The sequence below is a fragment of the Octodon degus genome, unplaced genomic scaffold, assembly GCF_000260255.1.
Source record: "Octodon degus isolate 3935 unplaced genomic scaffold, OctDeg1.0 scaffold00074, whole genome shotgun sequence".
Lineage (NCBI taxonomy): Eukaryota > Metazoa > Chordata > Mammalia > Rodentia > Octodontidae > Octodon > Octodon degus.
In genome coordinates, this window is record NW_004524650.1 from 1,404,171 (window position 1) to 1,422,303 (window position 18,133).

Below are 18,133 nucleotides of genomic sequence, written 5' to 3' on the forward strand. Positions count from 1 at the left end.
TGTTTGTAATTGGGTTGATGTTCTTTGGAGTTCTGTATGCATCAGTTTTCTGAATTCCAGATTGTTTCCCCATATTTGGATAGTTTTTTTAATTCCTTCTGCCCATATTCTTTTTATATCATTTGTATTGACTCCATCTTTTTCACTGATACCTATTAGTCTCACGTTGTTCATCTTTGCATCATCTTACAGGTGATGAATTATTTTTTCCTGCATCCTAGTTGTTTTTAAGAGATCTTTTCTTACCTTTTCACTAGCTGTGACAGCATCTTCAAGATCTGAAACTCTATATTCACTTTCACTCAAACGGTTTTGCAAGCTTGTGATTGAGATTTTAAGCTCCTCTATATCTCTTTGACTCTGCTTCTTGCGACCTATTTCTTTCCTGTATTGCTCATTCAAGGATTCCAACGTTTTTCTATTCTCCTCTATACTTTTTATCAGTGTCTTCTTCAGAATCATTTATTAAGTCTTTTATTTTACAGATTATTTCTGATCTGATTACCTCGATATGTTTCTGCATTTGATTCTTTAATTCAGATGCTGTTAATTCAGAGATTTTTTTTTTATTTCAGAGGTTATTTCAGATCTGAGTTCCTCTATATTTTTATGCAGTTGTTTATTTACATCAGACACTATTAACTCAGACATTTCAGCTGTGTAATTCCTAATTTCTTCTGTGCTAATGTCTTCTGCAATTGTTCTGGGTGGATTCAGGGCCTGAGATTGCATTTTGCTCCTTCTCTTTGTTATTTTGTGAAGCACTATCCTCTGACCTTTGTTATAGAGTTTTAGTGCAGCTATAATCTTAGCATCTACTGAAATTTGGGTGCAGATCTATGAAGTTTGAATTCATCTAGTTGTATCTGGCTTGGGTCTGGCTGCTATGCTCAGTTTCTTCTTTCTGCTACAGCCCTTGCAAGTTAACTTGTTGTGCCTCTCTGTCAAGATGTTCTGCTCCTGGATTAGCTGGGTGGTTTTGGCCCTTAGCCTCTCTGCAAGGATTTCAGCTGCAGTTTCACCCCAGGCTTTTATGCCAGGTCTGGGCTGGGTGTGGATGGTTCCAGACAGCACAGTAGAGGTTCTCACTCAGAATCCTGGCTTGGGCTGGGTGAGAGGGGTCCCATGAGAGCAACAGAAGTTCTCATGCACTGCGCCGGTGATGCATTCTGAGGGTCCATTGTGCAAAGTGGAGCATAGGAGCTCTTCCACACACTAGCTAGGCCTGGGCTTGGGCTGGGTCTGGAGGTGTCCCAGTAATGTGTCAGAAGTTCTCACTCACAAGCCAGGCCTGGGTTGGGTCCAGAAAGGTGGAGCAGTCCTGAGGGCAGGGCAGAAGTTCTCACTCCCATGCCAGACCTGGGCTGGATCCAGAGGGGTGGAGGGGTCCCAAGAGTGGAGCGGAAGTACTCACTCAGGTACTGAGTTTGGGATGGGTGCACAGGGGTTCAGCGGGCACAAGGGAGTGCAGAAGCTCTCCCACACACTCGCTAGTCCTGGACTTGGGCTGGGTCTCTCCATGATCATCTTGACTTGATGCTTTGTGAAGAGAAATCTGGCATTCTTTTTTTTTGGGGGGGGAGGTTATGTGTAGGGTCTTACTATAGGTGAAACTTGTAGTGATCATTCTGTTTTCTGCCTCCCTAGTACTGGAATTACATGCATACATCACCATTCCTGGACTCCTTTGCTGGTTCAGTGTGCGTAGGGCAGGGCTGTCACAGCAGGCGTGCCAGGGATCAAATCCTTGTCTCTGTGATTGCCTAAGCAAGCACTTAGTCCAATGAACTATCTAGCCAGCCCTTCTGCCATTATTCTGGTGAGTTTTCCTTTAAATGAGATCTATTTCTTTTCTCTGGAGGGTTTTAGTATGCTGTTCTTCTGCTGAATTTCTGGGATCTTGATTAAAATAGGTCTGGGTGTGGTTTTAAATGGGCTGATGTTATTTGGAAATCTATATGACTCAGAAACCTGAAAATCAGGTTGTTTCCCCATATTTGAGAAGTTTTCTGCTATAACTGCTTCCCATATTCTTTTTATATCATTTGTGTTGACTCCTTCTTCCTCACTGACACCTATTAGTCTTACGTTGTTCATCTTTGTATTGTCTTGCAGGTGTTGAGTTATTATTTCCTGGAACTTAGTTTTTTTAAGGAATCTTTCATTACCTATTCACTAGCTGAAACAGTGTCATGAAGGTCTGAAAGTCTATCTTCACTTTCATTCAGCCATTTTTGTCAATCTTTGAGTTTTTAATCTGAATTTCTTTTTGAATCTGCTTCACACATTCTATTTCTTTTCTACATGTTCATTCAAACTTACCATCATTTTTCTATTCTACTCTACTTTTTTAAATCAGTGTCTTCTTTAGAAACACTTAGCAATTCTTTTTTAAAATAATTTTATTGATAAACAAATAGCAAATAGTTTCAAAATTGACTAATAGGACAGTTTCAATAATTAATACATTGCATATTGTTGTCTTAGTACTTATTCATTTTACAAGATGCAGACCTGATAACTTTTCACAAACACTATTAAAATAAATCTTTCTACTCATTGAATTAAGAGAAAGTAGCTGCGAATCTATCTTATTTTGAATATACATATACAAAATGGTCGTTCATTTTTATCCCCTTTTTGTTTAGTTTTGTCAGAGAAGTGTATTCCATTGTCATTTAAATATTATAGGTGCTTGAATTCAGCAAAATATTCCAATATATTCCAGTAATCCTTAATAGTAGTGGGTTTTCCAGAAGACTGGCAATGTCAGAAGTTGTTGACTTGAGCCTTTTATAGTTCAGCATATTAATTTGATTTTTTTATATACTTTTTTATACTTTTCTGCTGAATGGTTAAGAACAAGATAAAGCAAGATGCATATAACAAGAAATGTAACTTCTGTATCTGATAAGGTCAGTCAAATCCCCTCAAGATTTATCCTGAAACCCTGTACCGCAGTTTGTAGATCCTTTGTCAGTGTCAGTCATTTGGATGAGTCACAGCCATTGCTTGACTAATTTGCTGTCTGTGAAAGCCTGAGAGAATGTTCTCTCTCCATGTGACTCTCCTTAGGCACACTCTACACCATTGATCACTTTCCTCTGTGGCCCCATAATCTCCTTGATCAGAAAATTTGGGACACAACTGAGTTACAGGATATTACAGTACAGGTTCTCCTATGGTTTTTTTATGTTTTAAGTCTTCGCTGACTTTGAAAGGCAAGGGCCAAAATGTTGGCTGTCCTTTCCAGCCCTTCTTTTTCTCTAATATTTGGTCTGCAAACTTAGGTTGTTAACCTCCAGAAGAGAAACTTATTAATATTACCATACAACATAGGTAGTTGAGCTTAGCCTCACTATCTGTCTGACTATCAAACATCTTAGACATAACATGGAACAAGTATCTTCCATTAAGTATTGATATGTTAAATTTTAAGTCCTTACAGAGAGGGAAGGAAAAAAATTTTTAAAAATAGGAATAAACAATTATATATTATTACACAGAAATTTAGAAATCTAAACATAGACAGCATTGTAGTACGACAGTTCTGTGACATGATTTTTTTCTTGTCTCTTTTTTCATTTATTGCCATTTTTTTAAACATTTACTTAGACAGTATGGCAGTAATTGGTATGACATTAAAGCAGTACATAGTTAGAAGACCAGAATGACAGGCATTCCAAGCATGACCCTAGTATTACAAAATGCTATCCTCAGTGTAGTTGCTTAGTTCACAGGTATCAGCATATATAGTTAGTCAAGGTGAGAATCCTACCAATTAACTGATAGTTTCAAAAACCTGCTGAAGATTCTCAAGATCATTGCCTTAACTATCTTGTGCAAATAAATGTATGGCTTTGCCCCTGTCATGTTTCCTAGCTTGTCTCCTTGCCCTCTCTTCATTGTCTAATCCTTAAGTTCTCACTTTCCTTTTAATTGTGTTATAACTTTCTATTTGTATTAATTCTTTGAGTTCTTATACTAGGGAGACTATATGATATTTATACATGTGAGTCTGGTTTATTTCACTTATGAATATATCTTCAAGTCACATCCACTTAAATATGAAGGCTTTGAATTTATCATTCTTTATTGCTGACTAATACTCCATTGCATAAAAATACCACATCTTTTTCATCCATTCCTCAAGTGATGGACATCTTGTTTGTTTCCAGGATTTGGCTATCACAAATTGTGCTGCTATAAACATAGGTACATATATGTCACTATGATATGACATTTTCAGTTCCTCCAGGAAAATTGCCCAATAGGGGAATAGCTGTTTTGAATGGGATTTCCAGTCCTAATTTTTTAAGAGTCTCCACACTGATTTCCATAATGGTTGCATCAGTCTACATTCCTTCCAGTAGGGGATAAGGGTTCCTTTTTCCCCACAGCCTCTACAATATTTATTGTTGATTGATTTCTTTATGATAGCCATTCTCTCTGAGTTGGGATGGTACTTCAGTATTGTTTTAATTTGCATTTCATGGATGGCTAGTGATGTGGAGAAGTTTTTCATGTATTTATTCGCTTTTTTAATTTCATTCTCTGAGAAGTGTGTTTATCCCAGATGCCCATTTCTGGATTGTGGCTTTAATTTTAGGGGCCATAATTTTTTTTAGTTCTTCATAAATTCTAGAGAGCAGTAATTCTTTCATTATAGTTATAATTTCCTATTTTACTTAGGAGATTATTTCTGATCTGATTTCCTTTATCCCCTTCTGCAGTTATTTCTTTACTTCAGATCCTACTATTCCTTCAATTTCAGGTGTGTGACTTCCAATTTCTTCTATGCTAGTGTCTCCTGCATTTGTTCTGGGTGGGCTTTGGGACAAAGAATTCATTTTGCTCCTTCTCTTTGTCATTTTGTATTTCAGAGAGAACTCTTTCTTTCTGTGATAATTTTTTGTGAAAGTTTGATAGTAGTTAGCTGTATCACTGTGATCAGAGGCACTGTGTATAGATTCTGTATTTAGGTATCTCTTCTATGTTAGAGATTCTTCTGTTGTGTGTGTCCCAAGGTTTGGCCCTCTCTATTGATTGAGAGTGAAACATTGGTTTCTGTTTGGCACTGTTCTGTATCCAGTGCAAGGCTTTGGTGAGGTTATTACCCAAGCACCTTCTGATATTATTACCCAAGAGAGACCATGTGGTTAAGGCAGATGTAGTTTTCTATTTACAGTAATACAATTAGCAACACTAATTATAGGTAGTAAGATTTAGCAAATAACAAACTTTTATAACTAATGGGTTTGTATTTTTGACCATAAGATCAAGCATTATGACTGTACAGTTAAGTTCATATAAAACTGGGAATTTGTATTTAAAGTAGCTTTCCTAAGTTCTGTCTAGTCACCTCTCTTTGATGTACCTGGAGTCTTCCCATCAGACTATCTCACCTCAGTTACCTGTTGCCACCTCTGTCTCCAGAATATAAATCGGTCCAGGTCTGGGCCCCACTGGGCCAAGCAGTATGCCTCAGCTTACTGGGTCAGGATCTACCAAGCTTGAATTTGACCAGCTAGGCCTGGCTTGAGTTTGGCTGCTATGCTCAGCTTCTTCCTGCTGTGGCCTGTAGAAGTGAATGTGCTGTGTCTGTCTGGCTAGATGTTCTGCTCCTGGTTTAGCTCAGTTGGTCTCGCCCCTACCTTCTCTACATTGACTTCTGCTGCTGAGTCCCAAACCAGGCCTCTTCCTCTCTGCTGAAAGTTCAGGACTTGATCACAAACCAGGTCTGCCCACTGGGGGTTGTTCCAGCACCCAGCCCAGTCGCAAACAAACTGGGCTTGTTCAAAACATATTACACATTTTTTAAAATCCCCTTCCTTCCATTTCCTTCCTTCCTAACTTTTGATTCATTTACATTTTCCACTGTTTCTGTGTACAATCAAAGAACACATTCCACTATTTTGCAAGGGCTTTGTTTCATGTACTTCTCATATGCCTCAGAAATGATCAGTATTCTCCAAATTAAAACTTCTGTACTGTATTGTCACTTTTCTAAATTGCTTTTCATTCAGTTACTCATTTTCCCCAAAATGCATATGTTCTGGACCTATAATCTTGATGCAAAAATCTAGTTGGACTCTCATAAGGCAAAGTGCTAGTCTGTTTGTATTGTGATAACTTCATGACCAATACCAATAATTAGAAAACCCTGATAGAAAAACATAAAATTGCCAGTTGAAACCCCTTACCTGATCCAATCCAGTTCACTGTCAAATCCAATTCAACTCTGAATCCAGCTCAGATTGCATCTTACCAAGTCAGTTGTTATAGTCTCTTAGGAGAATCCAATTTAGTAAAGGACAGAAAACGAAAAGGGAAAGAAAAAAGAAAAAAAAAAAAAAAACAAGTGCTACTCAAATAAGCTCAGCAAACTCAGGACACAAACAATGTTGATCTTGGAATCTGAGCCACTCACCACACCTTCCAGTTGCTAGGCAAGATCACCTAGCTCTTGGGACCCAAGTGGGTGCATCCTATAGTCACTCACTGCTCTAGAATTTATCTGAAGCTCATTTCAGATCCTGTGACTACTCCAGTTGGGTTAGGAAAAAGATCTAAGGCTGGTTAAATTTAACAGTTTAGGGGCCAGGGAGATGGCTCAGTAGAATAAGTGCTCCCCTGGAAGTGTAAGGGCCTGAGTTCAATCCCCAGTTAAAAAATAAATAAATAAATAAAAAACCCTTACCTAAGCTAGAAAAAAATGTTCTAGAATTGGGCAGAATTCTGCACAAAATATATTCCCCAAGACCAACATAGTGAGATGTATTTATAGCCCCCATACAAGAGGGGAAATGACATACAGAGAGATGACCTTTTTAAATGAAGTTTAATAATTGCCTTATTTGAACATAATTTGACAATCTTAAGCATGAACTTTGTTGACTGTTTCAGTACTACAATTGACTGAGGGTCAGTTCCTTGATTACAAGGGATTGCATTAGATTGCAATTTGCCTCCATATCAAGCTAAATTGCACTATATATGGAGGCCATTTGGGGCAAATTTTATTTTTCAAGTGAGGCAAGGTAGGGTCAAATTTATTTCATTTTAGCATTAAGGATTATGTGAAGCAAGGATTATAAAAATAACTACATACAATAAAAACTTCTAGGTTGTATGTAAAAAACTTAAACACATCAGTGCTTTTGTCATATATTTATAGTCATAGGTAAGTTATTTTTGAATTTTATAATGTTTAACATTGTAATGATAATATACTTTGTTTTTTATTTTATATAGGAATAGCAGAGATGGGAAAATGCAACATCAACAAATCTCATCTTTGGCTGTCCTATTAGAGTTTTGAACTGTATCTGTTGATTTGGGACATGTGATGTTATACTAAGAATTCCAAGCTCATGTTGAAGTCTAGTGCGAAAGAGTGTCACAGTTGATTGGAAATGTTTCTCAGCGAACTGAGAAGAGATGGTACACACATATCTTATATTTGCCAACTTCCCTATGTAATCCACAGCTGCTCTTAAAAGGCTAATGATATTGCTGACCTCTTGGTGCTTTCCTGCTGTATTTGAACACTGAGTACTAAGATTTCTCAGGACTCTGTCTGTGTGAATCCAAGCTTTTATTCTAATTCAGAGTAAGTTCCAGTACTTCTTCTTAGCTCTGTCATGCCTAAATAGTCATACTTTATTTCAACAAGTCTTAACAGTTGATATCCTGATTTTCTGTGTCTTTTCAAGTCAAATGATCCAGTCAGCATTTTAAATATTTAACAAAATTATCAAAGATGGATCAAAGTAAATGTTTTATCTTTTTGCTGACATCAGTACAACATTTAGCCAGTAAAATGTTGGTTCAGCCAGGGACTTACTGTGTTACGGTTCCTTCTCTAACTGAGAAATTTTAAGCAAGTTCTCATGTCAAAAATAATTATTATTTCTTACAGAAATTTTTAGTAAATATTCAATCTTTTGGACATGCAATTTTAAAAAATCAATCTTCTATTATTTACATTTGCAGAGATTTCAATAAATTACTATTATAAATAATTTAAATTTTCACCTTTTGAGTAAAAGTGTTTTCACAGTTATAGTTTCTTCAGTGAACAGCATGAGTTAAATGATGCCCAGGGCCTCACAACACACAGCTGCAGGAGTGGACCTTCGGTTTTCACAGCTGGAGACTGCAGCAAGAAAAAATGAGTGGAACCCTGGGCAAGGTGCTGTGCCTGTGGAACAATAGCATTTTATTTATTTATTTATTTATTTATTTCCATAATTTTATTGAGAAACAAATAGCAATGAGACAGTTTCAAACCAAATTCGTATGACAGTTTCAACAATACCATTTTAAAGGAAGGTTTTTCATTGCTAAGATTCAGAACTTGGGGATTAAGTCCTATTTATTGTACAAGAAGCATTCTACTGAGTAACAGTCAGCAGTTACAAGACAAAGCCCACTCAGGGCATTGGAAGACACAAGCACCTAATTATATCACAAGAGCCCAAGAAGAAGGGAAAAGTGGAAGTGAGACTAATTAATCTGGGGGCAGATTATGAATATGGTGTTTTACACATTCTCCTGACTGCATATGATATGACCCTGGCAGAAAGTCATTCTCAGTTTGTGCTCAATCTCTACAACTGTCTCTCCACCAAAATTGAGGAAAATCATGCAATACCCACCAAAACCATGGAAGTGTTCTGCATGCAGGACAGAGGCACCAGAATGTTCCTGTACTTGGTCCTGACCACTATGAGCAAGTAGCTCAGATCAGCGGTCTTAGTGTCACATTTGCACAGACTTTTCTTGGAAATAGTCCAGAGTGATCTTCCTGAAGGAGTCAGTTTGTCAGTGAGGGAGTGCCCTAAGGGGGACTTCAAGGGAAGGTGCAAAGCTCATCTAGAACCAGAAGAACTGTTGGCTACACTGAACAAGCTCTTGCAGACCCTTTCCTGATGGCACTGCCAAGCAGAGAACCCTCCTAGGAGCTTGGACTTAAGCAGGAGGAGAACCTGACTCTTAGGCTTTATTTCTGCCTTTCCTACAAAGAGGAGTGCTTCCTCTCCTCTGGCCTGCTTGTTAGCAGTTCTTAACACTTACCTTTGAGATAATCTAGAGTGTCTCTCATCTAATAAAAATCTGTGACTACTGAAAAAAAATAATTTAAAAAAATGCCAGGACTAAACAATGAACTACACAATGAAGTGCTGACTGAGGAGTCCTTACCAAAGGTGAGAGTATAGCTTGCACTCCCACCCACAGTGGAGAAGGACTGCTTTTCCCCCCACAGCCCCTGAAGCACTTGTCATTGGCTGACTTCTTGATAATAACCATTCTTTCTGAGGCAAGGTGGAATCTCAGTGTTGTTTTAATTTGCATTTCTCAAACTGTTGCAGGCAGCCGAGTTAGATAGAAGTATTATAGGCAGTCAGACAGGGCTAGATTCTTGAAGGAGATAGCACAGAACACAAGACACCTTACAACTGTGGGAGGCACAGACGCTGCCACCACGGGCCAGACTTTAGACCAGAAATCAAACAAATGCCGGCCTCCCTAAAGATTGGCATCCAAGATTGATCATCACACTGAGGGAGCCAGAAGAACCATTAATCCAACTACTATTGGATGGCTACCTGATAAAGTCCTGCTCTACATTCATGCCCACTCGCTACATGACTCGCTTCCCCATTTGGTCCTGAACTTAACCAATTTTACCTGAGCAGTGGTGTTTGTAATCTCATTGGGTGACCATAGTTTTGTCCCATCTCATGCCCACCTAAGCAAATTCCATATTCTCCACATTAGATCCACCTCACCACATGGTTTTACTCTATAAAAGTCTCTGGAAGAGACAGCTTCCTGGGGACCACCTGCTTGGGCCACCCTCCTTTACCTCTCTCAGACAGGAGCTTTCTTTCCCTCAATAAATATATTCTGCTCATGACCTCCATTTGTTCTTAAAATTCATTCTTCGGTTTTAGAGAACACAAACTAGTCCAGGTCTTGTCAGGAGACCATTTTTCCCATATATCATTTGGAGGTTCCCTGTATCATTTGGAGGTCACCCACCTGAGATCAGTTTTAATCCCTGTATCATTTGGAGGTCCCACCGAGATCACTTTTTCTCCCTGTGTGAAAATGATCAATGATGTTGAACACTTTTTCATATGTTTATTTGCTGTTTGTGTTTCTTCTGAGAAATGTGTTTTCATTTCAGGTACCCACTTTTAGATGAGTATTCAATACTGGGGCCTCATTTCTTGAATTCCTTTCTTTTTAAGAGGAGAATTAATTTATTTATTGGGGAAAGAAAGCTTCTGTCTGATAGAGGGACAGAATGGGACTCAAATGAATTGCCAAAGACTCTGCCTTTTCTAGGAATTTTTATTAGACAATCCACAAGGTGCAGCAGATCTAAGGTGGAAAACATGGGAACTCACAAGGGGGCATGAAGTGGGACAACTGTGGCCCACCAATAAGATCACAAGTATAATTGCTCAGGTAAAGTGGATTAAATTAGGATCAAAGTGGGAAGTGAGTCACATAGCACCCAGACATGAATACAGAGCTTTTCCTAGAGGGGGTTGGGTTAGTGGCTCTTCCTGGCTTATTCTAGGTGATTGATATCTATTTAGCATATCAATCCCTAAGGTCTATCCCTAGGAAGGTATGTGGCTGCATTTGTTTAATATTTTGTCTTGAATCTGGACCACCACAGAGGTGTCTGTCTTTCCCACAGTTACAAGGTATCTTGTCTTCCATCCTGGCTCCTGGAGAGCATAGCCTTGTTTGACTGCCTGGAATATTTCTACCTCAGTTGCTAATAACATTCTCCCTTCTGAAAAAGCAACCTGACCTGTCATGAGGGAATAATGGGCTATGACTGTTCTGACTTCTTTAGGCTGAAAGGGGTTGTAGTTGTTGGTCGGCAGTCATAGTTGCTCTCCAGAGGTTCTATCTAAAGGCAGTGCACAGACACCAGGCATTTTCATCTTGGGTAGGTGAGTAGTGTTATTTTTTTATTATTTTTTTATTATTTTTTTTATTTTTTTGGTGGAACTGGGGATTGAACTCAAGTCCTTGTGCTTGCCAGGGAAGCATTTATTCTACTGAGCCATCTCCCAGGCCCTGGTGAGTAGCTTTAGGTCTGGATGAGACATAAGCCAAAGAAACAATTAAGTATGCATAGCCAAATGATGACATCAACAGAATAATTATGAATATAGTCATCAAACATTTTCACCAAGACAACTAATGGCTTTTTATAAAGAGCATAATGTTAAAGTTTAGGTAAATTTTGAGTCTGAGATTTTATTGATCTGTTATTTAATATCTTGAACAGCTATTGAGACATTAGAAGGATCAAGAATGTATACACAACATTTAGTTTTTATGATGTCATAAAAGTTGCCCTGCTGTTAGAATGTCTAATGCCATTTGACTTTGGAGGATAGCCTGTTTTATTAATTTTACTTTTTAATTTCAAAGAGAGACTTGTTGTGGTATCACTTAAGACCCACCAAGTATAGTTAGTTAAGGCCTTGATATGTGTCATGCAACCTTTTCTCTGGATAATATCTGGTAAATCCCAGTAAAAGGCACCTGAAAATAATCTAGCATATTTGTTATAGGTTTTACCTGTATGCTTACCTAGGGTTTGGTATTCTCTAGGCAAGAAAAAGTATTCTGAGAAATTAAGAGCATATATAACCAAACATGAGCATTAAGAGTTTACAGGTAAGTTTAGAAACTATTATTAAAGGATAGCAGTTTCAATCCACTGGCTTGTAGACCCCTTTACTGGTGAGGTCTCACAATTTGTTAAAAGTTCTTCTAGATTTAGTTATATTTATCTCTAAATTTTTGAGTACTTATGAAAACCGTATTAATACCTTATTTTTATCTTCCTGTCCATGATTTTAAGTAATCTAAGTACAGTAGGACAGATTTTCGTGGCTACACCTTGTGAGAAAATAATGACATCAGTAAGTATTTCTTGTTTTACCGGTACTTTTTTGAACTCAAAATTTACTGCTTTTGTTTTTAAACTTAAGATTTAGAAACTTGTAGTAAGAGAACAGGGAAATGTTTTTGTCTTTCAATTTGAATACACTTGCATACACTGACTGAAATCATGACATTTTGGCATCTAACCATGTTTGTGTTAAGTAGATAGGGGGAGGCATACACAAAGATTAGAATATACATATATATGTAATGTATATAAATATGTGTAATATATATAATTTTAGCCAATTAAAAAGCAAAATATATTTATTATAAAATATTAGGCAATGTTACTTTCGAGATATGTAATCTGAAATGTTACATCTGTATTCACTCTCAGCACAAAATACCAGAGCAGTTACACCAGAAATCAACCAAATGAACTCAGACCCTGCTATCATCACACACTAGCCTTCAGTCAGATTAAACCAATGTCCCATTCAACGTTTTGTATATGGCTCCTGTGTGTCAGCAGGGGCATTGACAAGGTTTTTTTTTGTTTTGTTTTGTTTTTCTGTTTTTTTAACACTGGGGCTCTGAGTTTCATGTTTTGATTCCATTAATAGACCCAAATCTGTTGGGTACTGTGTAGCAGTATATTCAGACTTATTCCTACCCTGACAAGATTCTGTCTGCCCTTTTGAAACTTTTTTTAGCAATGAAATACTATAAGTTTTGTACATGAACAACAATATGTATTACATTTGTAGAAACCAATGTTAGCATCATTTTGATTAGTTGCCAATCTGAATATATTACAGTATTTAGACAGGATAAAAATCTGTCCAGGAGGGCTGCCAAATAGCTCAGTGGACTAAAGTACCTGCTTAGGCAGATGTAGGGACCGGGATTCCATTCCTTGTGTGCTGTGTAGCCCCGCCCCCAGGGCATGCTGAGATGGTACTGAGACTGAGCATGGTGGTGCAAGCCTGTAATCTCAGCACTTGAGAGGCTGAAAATAGGAGGATCACTAAGAGTCTGATCTATGTAGTGAAACCCTGTCATCCCTGTACTAAAATACATTTAAAAAAAATCTCTCCAGGAAGAGAAAGCTGGGCTTTTAGGCACAACTAAAATGAATAAGAGAAGAGAAAGTGATCCTAGTTATAGCTTAAGCAAGATATCTTCTAACAACTGCTTTCATTGAGGTATAATGACTGGAAGGAAGGTCAGGGTTGGAGCGGACAAAGAGACCTGTGCCAGTGTCCAGCAATTGGCTGGGTTTTGCGTCTAGTCATGATTACTCAGGGCCCCTCTGTGGAGATGGCAGGTAGAGATAACAGTCTAGGCAGAGGGAGGAGGCAGGCCTGGGCCAGTTAGTCTTATCAGACCACCTGGGAAGCTGAATCAGAGCTCTGGGTCCTCCACCTCAGAGTGCAGTCTCACTGTTAGTGGCTGCAATGGCGTCATGGCATGATATGGGACGGCTCGAGCAGTGGTTCTTAAACTCGTCTGGCTTTTGACGCAGAAGCAGATTAACTTAGACACTGAGCTCTTCTTGGAGCTCAGAGAATCAGACTTGGGGACTGTTTGTTTTGAGGCTCAGCAACACAGCTGTTTTTAAAAATCTCTTTGTTGTCTCTGATTGTTTTCTCCCAGTTCTGATTATAGAATACTAAAGAGGCAGTTTTTACTGAAGTATCAAGTGAGCTACCTGGAGCAAAAGGTATCTCTCGTAGTTTTTTTCTAACATCTGGAGCTGACTGAGCAATGGACATATCTGTGAGAATAAGCTATGCCTTTATTGAATTAGGATCTAGGGAAGTATATTTTACCAGTGCCTCTGTTAACCATGCTAAAAAAACAGATGAGTGTTCCTTTGTTTCCTGATAAACAGCTAAAAATGTGAAGTAACTAGACAGCTTGGTTTTAGTTCTTAGATCTTGGGTGTGGACTGTTTGGGCTCCAGTGGGACCTGGTTGTTCCTCCTGGCTGTCTATCTTCTAGCTGTTTAAAATTAAATATGATACTGATCTCCAAGCAGCTTGTCATGCTGCTTGTCTCTCATTAGACGTCAGTGTTTGATTTAAGCCTGACTTTGCTCCTTTCAGTCTAGCTTATAGGTCTGAGTAAATTCTCGAAAGACATCAATATACTTATGAGGCCATCTAAAAATTTTCCAAGATCTACTTTATCTGTTTTAGGTCACTGAGAGAAAAAGGCACATGAACGCTGAAGTGCCAAATTGTCCATTTACTTCTTGTGAAGGATATTGTCCTTGAGAAGCTTGCATAAGCTCATGGGTGCAGCCCTTTAGAGGACTGGATTACAATGTGCCCATTTTTTAAACTAGAAGGGCAAATAGGGGAACCCTTGTATTTAGTAATTTGACTAAGGCTGCCTTGTCCTCAGTCTTCAAAGGTTTGGGAGGAGTGATCTCAGGCTCTGGGACAGTGAATTCTTCAAATGCCTGAGGTGTCTGATTTTCCTGTGGCTCACATATACATTTTGAAACTAATTAAGGCCTATTTCTTAATGCAAAAAGTCATTATAAGGCATTTATGACCTTTTTTTACAATATCTTTCTAATTTTAAGGTAGTGCCATAATTGACACTTCCCTCTGCATTCCATTTTGGTTTTAGGGGGAATGTAGGCCATGCACACATACAGAAAAATATTAACCAGCTCTTTTTCAGCATGTAAGAGTCAAACAGTACTTAATGATGTACTCTTAAGGAGTAAGAGACTTTGACTGTGAGACAAAAAGAAATAGCTTGGGCATCCCCTCTATATTTCTAGTTGATCTTTATACCCTCACATCATGCCTCAGGTAGATTCCACTCCAGAGCAGGTGGATCCATCTGGAGAGAGGCTGGATGAAAAAATCCAGCCAGCCTATGCACTCTTGAACTTCTATACAATTTTATTCTCCCAGAAAGCTCATGAACTATGTACTTACTCCTGTTGAACATTTATAAGCACAAGTTGCAATAGCTCTGGTGACAGGAGTATCTAAAGAAGGAAGCTGTGTAATAAGCTTTGCATGACTTTGTAACTTTGAGTTGCAAATGGAGCAATTCTGATGTGCTACGAAGGACATCACCTCTGAAGATAGATGAAAGGGACAATTGGCCTGAGACATTTTGCCCTGGCCATACACGAAAGAAATCTTCAAAACATTTATGTTATCCATCCAATTACCAAGGCAACCTTTCCCAGCAGCAGGACAAGACTATGTTTTATGTAAATATTTGAAGCTCACAGGTTAAACTTATATCTGTCATATAGAAGTCACATTTTACATGATGACAAAGGCACATTAATTAAGGCTGACTAAAGTCGTTTTTTACTCTTGGCATATGTAAAGAACAATGTAAATCATTCCCTGATAGCTGTTCTGAAATATAACTTATTGCAAGCTGCCTCAGCCTAATTTCTAAAGTGGGGGGCAGGGTGGATTAAATGGTTCCACTGAAAAGCTTCGAAAGAATTCCTAGTTTACTAGCAGAGAGAGTTAAGTACAATAGATAAGTGGGGATTTTTTCAGTGGTCTGGAGCCAGTTTCCAATGAGGAAACTTTGAAAGAGTAGCCCAGGACGTCACCCCTTCAATGTTCTTACTTTCTGTTGGTCCCACAGAGATCAGGCTCCCGATGGGAATCCAGTTGTCTTTCTGGTCGCATTCCACTGGCCATTACCTTCAGTGGGAATTCACCAAAGACACGCCGGGGAAACCTGCCCTCTTCCTTAGAATGGCAGCTGCTCTGACAGTGTTTAATTAGCTGGTAGAATAGTCACTGTTTATCAAAATCCTATACGAGATAGTGAAAAGCCTGTACAAGATTACCTAGCACTTTGTCAGTTTCCAGTAAAGGTTTTAAAGCCCATAACTTATTAAAGTATTTTTATGCACATAAATAATAACTATACCTAGAAGAAGAGAAAATGTCAGAGATCTTTGCTTAGACTAGATGTGTTTTGGTACCATAATTGTCCTGCTTTTGGGAATATCTCCTACTGGTGTCACTCAGAAGTCATTTTTCTCCACTGTGCCTCAGGTTCAGTTTCCTGAAGGAGACTTGCCCAGAATACTAAGCCAGGACATGGCTTTTATTTGTATTCTTCTGGCAAGCATAATTCTGTGTGTTTCATCTAACCCAAATATGAGGTATGTGTCCACTTCTGAAATGATTTTCATTTTCAGTGTTAACAAATGCACATTTTCAGGGCTGATGAGATAGCTTAGCAGTCTAAAGCACCTGCGTAGGCAGGGTTAGGCAGGTGAAGGGGACTGTGGTTCAATCCCACCACCACAGGCTACATCTGCCCTGTCCTCAGGGTGGGTTGAGCTGGCAAAAAAAAAAAAAAAAAAAAAAAAAAGAAAGAAAGAAAGAAAATTCGAATGCATATTTTTTATGGGCTTCACTTAGTTGGAATAGTCTAGAGGGTTCTTTCTAAAGTTGATATCCCTAAAATGCAAAGTACAAAGAGGAAGGAAAACTCAAAAGTAAGGCCAGAGAAAGGAAACTGGAGCAGAGCAGGCTTGACAATTCTTCTAGCGTGTAGAGAAGGGCCAAAGCCAATCTGTCCCAGTGAAACCTGTCCTCCAAGTCTTAAGAATGGCCACTGACCTAATGTCATTTTTAAATGTAGAGTGGAATCCCATATTTTATTATATAGGCATGTATGTTTTATCAGTCTGAGCTAGATTTTAAAAAGACCCATTTTACAGAAGTTTATATTAATTTCCACCAGGGGGCGCTCTAACGTTACGCTTCCTATTGCTACTGTCTGAAAGCAAGAAATAGCAGTGAATTTAGCAATTAGTTCAAATGTAAAACATACAAGAACAAAACAGTAATAGAAAGCTCCATTAAAGAATTACCAAAACCTTATTAGATCCCCAGGTTTCAATTTAGTTTTATCACAACATAACAGAGCTACGAGACAAAGCATAAGCAACAATAAGCAATGAGCAAAGATATATAAAAATTGGAATGATAAAAGTTATCTAAATGATAACTCCCAATCCAGAGTCTATGAAACAAAATCAAACTCTTACCTCTGTTCAATTATCTCCATGGAAGATCTCCAAATAATACAGAGGAACGAAACTTCCACTTTCAAAGATACCTGGGAAAAGTTCAAGTTCTCTAAAACCAAAGAATGAATTTTAGGAACAATGGAGGTTAAAAGCAGAATTTATTTATTGGGGGAAAGAAAACTCCTGTCCAAGAGAGGGACAGAAGGGGACCCATGTGCATAGCCCTTTTATTTCTGTATATGTTCTAGATTATAGTCCTAGGGGCTGGGGAGGTGGCTCAGCAGAATAGGCGCTTGTCTGGCAAGCAGAAGGGCCTGAGTTCAATCCCAGGTTCCAAATAAATAAATAAATAAATAAATAAATAAATAAATGTCCTTTGTCTGAGGGACAGTTGGCTAAAATTTTTTTCTAATTCATGGGTTTTCCTTTTACTCCATTTGTGATTTATTCAATATGCAAAACTTCGTACTAAAATGAGATTCTAGTTATCAATGCTTTGATGTATTTCCCATACTGTTTCATTTTTGTTCATGAACTTTCTGCCTACCCTTATGTCTTCAAAATTTCTGTGTACTACTTCTCCCAGTAGATTTAGTGTCTCTGTTTTAATATTTAGATCTTTGGTCCATTTGACTGTAGTGCTTGGTGATAGACATGGGTCTAGTTTTAGTCTTTGGCATATGGAAAGCTAGTTTTCCAGCACTATTAATTAAGGATGCACATTCTTCTTTCCAGTGAATGTGTTTGACCATTTTTGTCAAAGATAAAGTGACTAAGTGTGGTTGTGGTTGTGGTTGTGGCTGCATCTTCAAATCTGTTCCATTAATTATCATGTTTGTTTTTCTCCAATGTCATGCTGATTTTATTATAGTAGCTTTGTAGTATAATTTTAAGTCAAGCATTATGATGCCTCTTGCCTTGCCTTTATTACTCAGGATTGCTCTTGCTATTCTGGGTCTCTTCAGGTTTCAGATGAATTAGGAATGTTTTCTCTAGATCTGCGAGGTACACAAATGGTATTTTGAATGGGATTGCATTGAATCTGTGTAAAAATTTTGGAAGTACAGCCATTTTCACAATGTTGATTCTTCCCATCCATGAATAAGGAATAACTTTCCATTTTCTGAAATCCTCTTTGGTCTCTTTTCTTCAGAGTACTGTAAT

The 18,133-nt window shown here is 38.2% G+C and overlaps 1 pseudogene; it reads left to right on the forward strand.

Moving 5' to 3' along the window:
* The first annotated feature begins 8,173 nt into the window (after positions 1–8,173).
* Positions 8,174–8,934, forward strand: LOC101575848 (annotated as a pseudogene).
* Positions 8,935–18,133: the final 9,199 nt, after the last annotated feature.